Source organism: Carettochelys insculpta, chromosome 7 (genome assembly GCF_033958435.1).
Source record: "Carettochelys insculpta isolate YL-2023 chromosome 7, ASM3395843v1, whole genome shotgun sequence".
NCBI classification, from domain to species: domain Eukaryota; kingdom Metazoa; phylum Chordata; order Testudines; family Carettochelyidae; genus Carettochelys; species Carettochelys insculpta.
The window spans coordinates 1724711-1735346 of NC_134143.1; the positions used below are offsets into that span (position 1 = coordinate 1724711).

General features: G+C 51.9%; 1 non-coding gene across 1 annotated transcript; it reads left to right on the plus strand.

Annotated features, from left to right (window-relative positions):
* The first annotated feature begins 6121 nt into the window (after positions 1-6121).
* Positions 6122-6194, plus strand: TRNAF-GAA (transfer RNA phenylalanine (anticodon GAA)). Its single transcript has one exon. It is a non-coding gene; the product is annotated as a tRNA-Phe (tRNA).
* Positions 6195-10636: the final 4442 nt, after the last annotated feature.

Genomic DNA, 10636 nt, shown 5'->3' on the forward strand with positions numbered 1-10636 from the left:
CATGTGTCCCTGCTGGGTGGATACGGACCAGGGCCATGGCCGGCCATCGGCAGGGTTTGCAGCCTCTGTGTCTGCTCCTGACATGCTCTGCTCCTTTCCAGCTGCTCCGTTAGCACAGCAACTCCAGCTGGCTTGGCCCCTTCTCTGCCAGGCCAGGCTGTGAGGGAGGGGGCGGATGGGGAGCAGGCTGGGGTGGGAGGCAGGTTCAGGAGCAGGCTGGGGCTGGGAGGGAAGGTGTGGGAGAGGGCAGGGGCACTTGCCTGGCACAGCTTCTGTTGGCTGAGAGGCAAAGACAGCTCTGTGGTTCCTCGCCAGGGACATCAGTGAGGGAAAAGCCTCCAGGTACGTGCAGGGACACGGTTTCTGTGCACGAGCTGCAATGCACCTGCTGGGCTCTCCTGCTGCAGAGCAGGGTCTGGTTCAACTCCTGTCACAGGGGCGCTGGGCTTATCAGAGGGAAAGGTTATGGCAGAAAGAGACGAGCCCTTGTGGGCATAAGGGGGAGCTCGAAAAACAGAGGCATTGAGGCTTCTGCCTGGTTTTGAAGGAAGGACCTTTTGTGCGTTAGGTAAATGGAATAACGACTCCACTACAGGAGCTTGACCTGCTGCTGTGTGGTACCTTGCCCTCCCCTCATTCGCATCCTGAAGCCACTGCTTGCCCTGCCACATGCAGGTGGGGGCCCTTATAAAAACTGGGGGGAGTCCTTCACCGGCTCAGCTGCTAGAGGAGAGGGAAGCAGCTGCACTCACAACTGGGACTTTCAATTTCAGCTCTTCCAGAACTGAGGTCCTGAGTGGTTATGCAAATAAGACATGCAATATTTAAATCTGCACCTCATTTGCATTTCCTATTGGCCACTTTTCCATGCCACTTCCAAAAGGCCTGGGCAGTGTAGCCACAGGCTTCGTGTGTCAATGCTCCACAGGACTTTTTGAAAGAGCTGCAGCTTTTTTGAAAATAAACTCTCCAGTGCAGACGTAGCTGTGGGGAAAAAGTAGAAAAGCAGAACCAGGCTCCGGCCTAAACATTTGCAACAGGTTATCACAAAGAAATGTGTGTGTGCAGAACAGAACACGAGAATTCTTTCAACAACTTCAGAACATAGAAATGTTTAAACACCAGATTTATTCTCTCTCCTCACACGTGCTTTAAAAAAAGTAATTCTCAGCACTATGAAATTGATATCAAAACTTTCTCAGAAGAGCTGATCACTTAGGCCGTGGCTACACTTTCAAAAGGGGGATACTAATGAGCCATTTCAACAGATGCTAATGAAGCTCTGCCCTGCATATGCAGCACCTGATTAGAATAATAGTGGTCACATGCGGGGAGTTGAGTTTTGGCAGATCGGGGTGCAAGGGGCAGAGGGGGGTTACGTTTCGGTGGTTCAGGTGTGAGGGAGCTTTAGGTTTGGGGCTGCAGGGCTGGTGGGGGGTTAAGTTTTGGCAGTTGGGGTGCACAGGACAGCGGGGGGGGTTATGTTTCAGTGGTGCAGGTGTGAGGGAGGTTAAGGTTTGGGGCTGCGGGGCTGGTGGGGGGGTTAAGTTTTGGCAGTTCAGGGTGCACGAGGTGGGGGGGTTACGTTTCGGTGGTTCAGGTGTGTGGGAGGTTTAGGTTTGTGGCTGCAGGGCTGGCGGGGGGGTTAAGTTTTGGCAGTTCGGGGTGCACGGGGCGGGGGTTTACGTTTTGGTGGTTCAGGTGTGTGGGAGGTTAAGGTTTGGGGCTGCAGGGCTGGCGGGGGCTTAAGTTTTGGCCGTTCAGGGTGCACGGGGTGGGGGGGTTACATTTTGGTGGTTCAGGTGTGTGGAAGGTTTATGTTTGGGGCTGCAGGGCTGGCGGGGGGTTAAGTTTTGGCAGTTCAGGGTGCACGGGGCAGTGGGGGGGTTACATTTTGGTGGTTCAGGTTTGTGGGAGGTTTAGATTTAGGGCTGCATGGCTGGTGGGGAGGTGAGTTTTGGCAGCTGGTGGTGCACAGGACAGAGGGGGGTTACGTTTCGGTGGTTCAGGTGTGTGGGAGGTTTAGGTTTGGGGCTGCAGGGCTGGTGGGGGGGTAATGTTTTGGCAGTTCGGGGTGCACGGGGCAGTGGGGGGGTTACGTTTCGGTGGTTCAGATGTGTGGAAGGTTTAGGTTTGTGGCTGCCGGGCTGGCAGGGGGTTGAGTTTTGGCAGTTCAGGGTGCAGGGGGCAGTGGGGGGGGTTATGTTTCGATGGTTCAGGTATGTGGAAGGTTTAGGTTTGTGGCTGCAGGGCTGGCGGGGGGGTTGAGTTTTGACAGATCAGGGTGCAGGGGGCAGTGGGGGGGTTATGTTTTGGTGGTTCAGGTATGTGGAAGGTTTAGGTTTGCAGCTGCAGGGCTGGTGGGGGTGTTGAGTTTTGGCAGTTCAGGGTGCAGGGGGCAGAGTGGGGGTTATGTTTCAGTGGCTCAGGTGTGTGGGAGGTTTAGGTTTCACTGGTTAATGCACCTTAAGCACAACTCAAAATCCCGCCCCCTTGGCCCTGGCTCACCACACCTGGCCTTCTGCAGTCTCATTTCAAGCCCTTGCATGGCTCTGGCTCACCACCCACCATGCAGCTCTGACTCACCCCCACCATGTTCAGCTCCAGCTCAATCCACTGCATGGCCCTGGCTCAACTTCACCATCTGCAGCTTTAACCCACCCCAGCCTTCATCCTGCTACTCCCCTGCCACGGCCCCAGCCAGCAGCCAGGCTTAATCCACCTCAGCTGCCCCCCAACCCCAGGACTTACCTTTCAAAAGGAGCTCCAGGAGCTCAGATGCTCCTGCTGCTTCCCAGGCTGCAGAAGGGGCCTTCTGCCAGGAAAACAGCCGGTTCCCAACTGACGCAAACTTCACGTTATGTGGGGGTGCTGGGAACACAATCCTGGCACAGCTGCAGAGACTGCTGGACTTGCTTAGCCATGTGATTAAGCCAGAAACCAGCTCCCTGCTGTGGGGTCTGTGGTTGTGACCCCATAACCCCTTCCAAAGCGCCCATCCATTAAGGACCCTGCTGTCTTGATTCTCTCCGCAAGGCCACGCTGCCCTGCAGACAGCACTTGGACTATTGACTGTGGCTGCAAGTTTACGCTGCCCTGTGAAACATAAAGGGGGTTCTGAATACACCACCCCTGACAGGAACATAAGTATGAAAATACTATTTACGCCTTATAACACGAGAACGAGCATCACTGAATGAAATTAATAGGCACCAGCTCTACCAGAACCAAAGAGGAAGCATTTTTCACACAGCTCACAGCCAACCAATGGAACCCCTCACCAGAGGAGGTTGTGAAAGTCAAGATTAGTCCAGCATTCAGTCCAGCATTCAGAAGTCAGAGGAAAGGAGAAGGGAGGAGGAGTCCCAGGCTGCAGCCCACCACAGCTCCCCTCCTCTGGGAACCTGCAGCAGGGGGCTGCTAATGCTGACAGCTCCATGGGGGGGCTTGAAAAACACAGAGTATCAAAGGTGGGGAAAGCCCTGGCCTGCAGGCCCCCAGAGAGAGCCTCCCACCCACCAGGACCCTGCCCCCACCAATAGTGGAGCCAGGAGCACTGAGCTGTCAGCAGCTCTGCTATGAGTCCCTGTCAGCATCATGGAAATCATCAGAATGTACATTGAGGATCATATCTAACATGCACCAGTCCTGTTTGCTAACAGTAGCCAACCCCAAAGAGAGATGGTAACAAGGCACCACTGGGAGTTGAACGCAGGATCCCCTGCTTACAAAACAGGTGCTTTGGCCAGCTAAGCCATGGTGCATGTCCCCAACCAAGCCCTCCTGTCTGCCCCACCTCACTCCTTGCCGCCCTATCTGGGCCTGCTCAGCTCTGCTTGAGTGAAGATCCTGTAACACAGAGGAGCCTGTGGAGTTGAACTCCCAAGGGGGGTGACTCTTTGGACAGGTCTGGGCTAAAAAATTCGGTGATGTCACTCCATGACTCAGGAGTGTAAAAACTGTCCCCACCCAGTACAATGGAGACCTCCCCCAGTGCACATATCACCCTGGCAATCAGAGAGCTTTTGTGGTCCACGTTGCTTGGGGAAGGGCAGATTTAGAACTCCTAAGGACGAGGTGATTTCCAGCACAGAAACAAGAGCCGCTTCTGTGACAAATGATATGTTTTTCACAGGTCCCTCCCATGGCGTCCCTGCTCAGAGTCCTGCCAGCTGGTAGTATTGGGGTTAACAATAAGATAAAGTCCTCCCCTTTTTTCACACACTCTCAGGCATTGCTTTTCTCACAGCTGCACCTCACGCCCGCAAGTTTGGCCGTTGCACTTCAACTCAGCTTTGTCCCTCGTCCCTCTGATGCGAAAGGAAAGAGGCCCAGGGCCAGGCTGACAAGTCAGGGGAAAGCAGGAGGGAGCAGGAGTTGCAGGCTGCAGCCCACCACAACTCCCCTCCTCTGGGAAGCTGGAGCAGGAGGCAACTAATGCTCACAACTCCATGGGGAGGCTTAAAAACACAGAGAACCAAAGGTGGGGAGAGCCCTGGCCAGGACACAGCCACAAAGAGCCTCCCCACCCCCCAGGCGCCAGTAGCATGTGGGGTGGCTGCTGACACGCAGTGCCCAGCATGAAGGAACACAAACAATAATTACTGACCAACAGACTTGAATCTACGATCCCTGGACCTCAGCAGAGGAGCACTGAAATGTCAGCAGCTCTCTTACGAGTCCCTGTCAGCATCTTGGAAACCAGCAGAATGGGCATTGGGGGTTATATCTCACATCCGTGTGGTGCAATGTCCTGGCAGGTTTCCTGAAAGGGCAGTAGTTAGGCACCACCAAGACAGGAAACCAGGGGTTCCTGTTTAGAAGGGAGGTGTTTTAGCCAGCTAAGCCATGAGGCCTGCCTCAGCCTGAGCTCTGCTGTCTGCCCACACCTGACTCCTGCCAGCCACACCTGGGCCTGCTTCGCTCTGCTGGAGTTTAGATCCCGTCCGGCAGAGGAGCTGGGGAGGTTTAACTCCCAAGGGGGGTGACTCTTTGCATAGATCCGCGCTAGACAATTGGGTGGTGTCTCTCAGGGGTGTAAAAGAACTATTTGAACTAGCTGGAATCATGATCCCAGGAGATGCCCAGCCAGGGCTCTGCTCTCTCTCTCTCCCTCTCTGTCTCCTTTGAGCTCCTGGCCTTAGGCAGGAAAAGTCTCTTCTTGGCCTCAGGTCTGGAGAGGAGCAATTGATGTTTCTGTCACCCTCAGAGAGCAAAAGAGGATTTTCTTCTCTTCTGTTCCATCCCCATATGCCCCAAGAGGGCAGAAAAAAACCCTTTGCCAGCTCACTGTCCTCCTCAGCACTCTGTCGTGTCATGTCTTTGCACATCAGCTCCGTTTGTGCCCTGGACCTATAAATGATCTACACATAGCCAGGAAAGGAGGAGCTCTGAATTCGTGTTATTCACTTATACCAGGAAAAGTGTTTGAGCGCTCTGCCACTTGAGCTAATTCCTCTGCTGGGAACAACTCTCTTAACCCACTCACCTTGTTCCTGAGCCCATAATGGGGTTCTTTCTGCCCCTGAATCTTCTCTTTGTTAAGTCATCCCATCTCCTCCTTGCAACGTGTATGCCCAGAAGGGAATCCCATGGTTGAAGAAACCTTCGCTCTCTCTCCGACATGATCTGCACAACCACACATTTATCTCCATGGTTCAATGATCCTGGACCTTCTCCTTCAACAGGGAGGATGGCCGAGAGCACCTGAGGACCCCTGGATGCTTCATCCCGATGGGTCACTTCTTCAAAGACTCTTCCTGGGGTTGCTTTGCTTTGTAACTCTTGGCCTTTACACACGAGTGGCCCTGCTTACTTCTTGCCCCTCTCCAAAAGCTTGGGCACCATCCGGTCACACAATGATCCTGAGGCTAAGTGGCTAGGATGTGGTAAGATACTCTTGTGGTGAAAGGGTCAGATCCCATCTTCTTCCTTACCATCAGTATCCGGCAGTCCCCTGCGGCCACTGGGTGAACCAGGAAGTAAGGCAGAAATGGGGCAAAAGAGGAACTCAAGCTGAAGGAAGCTGCCAATATTCCTCCTGCCTCTCAAGGACACTCGCAAAGGCAACAATAGCTGAGAAAAACATTTCCCATAGTGAGGTCATGGTGTTTGCACAGTTGCTGAAGTAGCTTAGTTGGGAGAGCGTTAGACTGAAGATCTAAAGGTCCCTGGTTCAATCTCAGGCTTTAGTAGACCTTTTCCGAACAAAGGCCCTAGAGCAGTTAGTGACTACTTGGGTCCTTGCTGCTGGCAAATGCTCCAGGAAAGGACATTGTCAGACCTTTCCAGACACCTTGGTGCTTGAAGGCTGTTCCTTTCTTCTCTTGCTCTTCCTCAGCAAGGGGAGTCTAAAAAGACCCCATTGTGTCCACTCTCATGCAGTCAACTACACAGAACTTGCTGAGAGTTCCCTAAAGTCCACTACTCCCCCCACTGAGCTAGTGAAAGGCAGCTCTTAGGGCCTCTCACCACCACTTTCTCCAGGTTGGCCTATCCATGTGTCTCGGCACATGCCGCACAGGTGGATGGCATTGCAGGGGAGGCTCAGAGGAACCCAGCTGAGATTCTGTGGTGCACTGGTTATCCCAAAAGTTTCCAAGCTGAAATCAGCAACAAACACAGGATGTCGTTTGTGTCCTGGCATGTGTTCCTGCTTGTATGGCTGGCCTGGAGCCTTTCCTTCCCTGCCCCTATGAGTGCCAGCAATCAGACAGCCTGCAGTACCTTTCAATGAGCCAAGGGAACACTTTTGTTCTAAGTGAAACAAAAACCATCCACCAACAGCCTTGGCCAGGGAGCCTGTCCTTCCTCTCTGGCTGCTATGAGCAGAGGCCCTAAAAAAAGGACACAGGCTGAGTGGCTGGCAGGGAGCAATCAAGAGACCTGATGGGAGGTGACTTCAGCATTCACAGGTGGTGTGGATGGCAAGTTAAAGGAATGTGGATTGGATAAACGGATGCTAAGGTGGATAGAAAGCTGGCTCAAAGGATGGGCCCAGCGGGAAGTGATCAACGGCTCAATGTTGGGATGGCGGTCGGTTTCTAGTGGCGTTCAACTTCGGTTCGGTTCTGGAACCTGGTCTGTTCAACATATTTATCAATGACCTGAATGAGGGGTTGGATTCCACCCTCAGCAAGTTTGTGGATGACACTGAGCTAGGGGCAGAGGTAGATACGCTGGAGGGTAGGGCTACGGTCCAGAGTGACTTCAACAAATTGGAAGACTGGGCTGCAAAAAATCTGATGAGGTTCAAAAAGGACAAGTGCAGAGTCCTGCACCTGGGCCGGAAGAATCCCAAGCATTGTTAAAGGCTGGGGTCTGACTGGTTCAGTAGTAGTTCTGCAGGAAGAGACCTGGGAGCTGAAGTGGATGAGAAACTGGACATGAGTTAACAGTGTGCCACTTTAGCCAAGAAAGCTAACGGAATATTAGGTCACATCAAGAGGAGGGTTGCCAGTAGATCCAGAGAAGTGATTATTCCTTTTTATTCGGCTTTGGTGAGGCCGCATCTGGAGTACTGTGTCCAGTTCTGGGCCCCCAGTTATAGGAAGGATGTGGATACACTGGAGAGGGTCCAGAGGTGGGCGACCAAAATAATTAGGGGGCTGGAGCATGTGACCGATGAAGAAAGGTTGAGGGAATTGGGACTGTTTAGTCTGCAGAAGAGAAGACTGAAGCGGGACTTGATAACAGCCTTCAACTTACTGAAGGGAGGCTGCAAAGAGGCTGGAGAGAGGCTGTTCACAGTGGTCACGGATGGCAGAACACGGAACAATGGACTCAAGTTGCAGTTGGGAAGGTCCAGGTTGGACTTTAGGAAAACTTTTTCATGCGGAGGTTGGTGAAGCATTGGAACGGTCTCCCCAGGGAAGCAGTGGAGTCTCCATCCCTGGAGGTGTTTAAGTTTCGTTTTGACAAAACTCTGGTGGGGCTGATCTGATGGGTCTGGTCCTGCCTCGGGCAGGGGGCTGGACTTGATGGCTTTTTTAGGTCTCTTCCATCCCTGTTCTATGATTTTAGTGCAGCCACCCCCCCTTTGTCCTATGGATTGAACAGCTCTGATAATAGACAAACCCCCAAAGGACCATCACTCCTTTGCTTTCACTTAACCCAGCTCTGCCCTCTCCACCTCAGCTGCTGCTCTTCGCATGGAGTCTTTTCCAGGAGCACACACCCAGCTGGCTGCAGTTCTCTCCCAGAGGCCAAGGGAGGAGGGTTGATCTCACATCACAGGAGCTGAAGAGGGAGAGGGCGGGAAAGGGCCTCTGAGAGAAATCCTGAGCACGGACTTTTCTCATGTGACTGGAGAGGTTGAACTGAGGCTGTTTCTTGTGGCCAAAAAGTGGGTGTGTCAGGAGAGGAGTTTGAAGCTGTGTCTCCCCACAGAGACCTGAACACCCAATTGAGGGCAAGGGAGACACTTTCGTCAGGCACTTGTGAACACTTTGCCACATGCATTTGACTTTCACACACTTAACTCCTTCAACTATGTGACAGAAGAAAGGAAAGTTGTTTCTTGGGGCCTGGCTAGCTCTATTGGTCACCAATGAGCTGTTACAGTGCAGTGTCATGGGTTCAAAGCCCATACTAGGCAGTTGTCTTCTTGAATTGATTGTCTCATCCCACACAGGAATCTTCTCACACCTTTCACTGACATGTTGGCCTTTGGTAGCAAATGACTGTTCTTGTCCTCAGCTCTAGCAGAAGCGACTACATTACCAATTGCTATTTCCATCATCTTTGGAATATAGAAGAGGATTTTCTTCTCTTCAATTCTATTTCCACCTGCCCAAGGAGAGAAGAAAACCTCTCACCAGCTGACTCTCCCCCTCAGGTGCTCTGTAGCTTCATGCCCTTGTGCATTCGCTCCAGCTGTGCACAGGGGGTATAAATAAGACACACCTATCCAGGTGACAGTTAGGAAATGTGGAGCTCACAGCTCATGTTACTTACTTCCAGAAGGGCAAGAGAGTCAGGGTTCAAAAGTGTTATGGGAAAAGTCTTATTGAGAAGGGGAAGACGATAGTTTTGTTAAACAAACATTGGTCCTGCATGAGGGCCTGTGGCTGTCTGTGGGGCAGGCATGATGGTAAACCTCTTCACAGTGTGTAACATTGATGATTTTCAGGGGAACTTTTGCACATTCTGGGAACAGGAGCAGAGAAGTTACAGGACCTGCAGCTCATAAGCCATTACCTGTGCACAGGCGTAGAGCTGGGTAGAGCAGTAAAGGCGGAACAAGCCTGCACTGCTGTGTGGAAGGGGAACCTGAGGCAGTCCTACTGAGGAGTTTACCTCAGATTGCAAGAGTCAGAGTCCTGAGTGGTGTCCATTACACAAGAGGAGCAGCTGCTTGTGCTTAATTGACACTTTTCTCCCCCAGCTTACAGGCTGTGCTCTGCATTTATGGCTTGTTTCCATCTGCTCCCTCTCCTGGGCCTGGTAGGGCTGTGACTGTGCTGCTGGGTGTCCTGTGCACTGGGGATGGAGCCTGGGAACACCGTGGCTGCCTCTCCTAAGTGCTGTGGGTGCAACCAATGGCAAGAAGAGAATCCATTGATGGTGTTGCATTTTGGTTTCCTGTTTTGTTGAAGGAGTCCCTGGGTGGTGGCAGGAAACATTGAGGGGGTATGAAAATTGGTGGTTGGGAGGTCTGGCTGTGTTTCGACTCCTTGTGAAAGAGGGAATTGGAGAAGCTATTGCACCATTGCTATTGACGAAGTTTTGAAAAGTTCTTTGTGCCCTTTGGTTGCCCATTCTTCAAAGAGAATCTGGCTGATGCACTGGCTCCTGAGAACACTTCAGAAAAGCACCAAACTGTCAGTGTGTGCTGCAGTGTCGTGGTTAGCACTTTGGCCTAACCTGTAAGTAGTCACTTGTTGAGGAACAGTGCTCCTGTGTGTTGTTATTTCTTCTGTGGGGCCAACTCATTTCTGGAAGAATCCTTAAGAGCTCTGCCTTCCTCCTTCTCAGTGTGGTTTTTTCCTTTCATGAAACTTTAATATCTAAAGATGGGGCAGAATAAGAGCCAATAAGAGCTCCCGTCTATTGGGTGCTTGGTTGCCACCTACTTTGCAAATATGAGCATAGAAGAATTCCACCCCTCAGTGTGGCAACCTGGCGGTTTCTTCTTCATTTGTTTCTTTTCAGCTAATGCCAAAGCACGTCCCAGTATTAGGTCAGGGTGATTGTGTGTAAAAACCAGCTGTGCTGGAGAAGGGCTGCTGGGTGTTGAAAGAGACGTGCTGCAGTTGGGTGCAGAAAGTTGTCAACCTGACTCATAAAATATTAAAGAAAATTAGGGCCCAGTAAGTGCTGCTTTCAGCTTTGTCAGGATGGCTGAGTGAGTGAAAGAACCTGATTCAAAATATTGTGTTTACCTCCCATGGGTGCTCTGCTCTCTAAAGGGAGGTGTAGGTTCAAATCCCACTAACAACATCAATTTGATTTTTTTCAACATCCCCAACTGGCCTCTTTTCAATGTCTGTCCTGACATTGCCCCACCCCTGCTCCAGGTTTCTGTGAGAGCAGTGGCAAGACTGAGGCATAATTCAGACATGAACTTCTTGGCAAAGTGATGGTGAACCTCCTATTCTGGCAGTGCGGCCACACAGTCAAGTGGCCAACATCCACC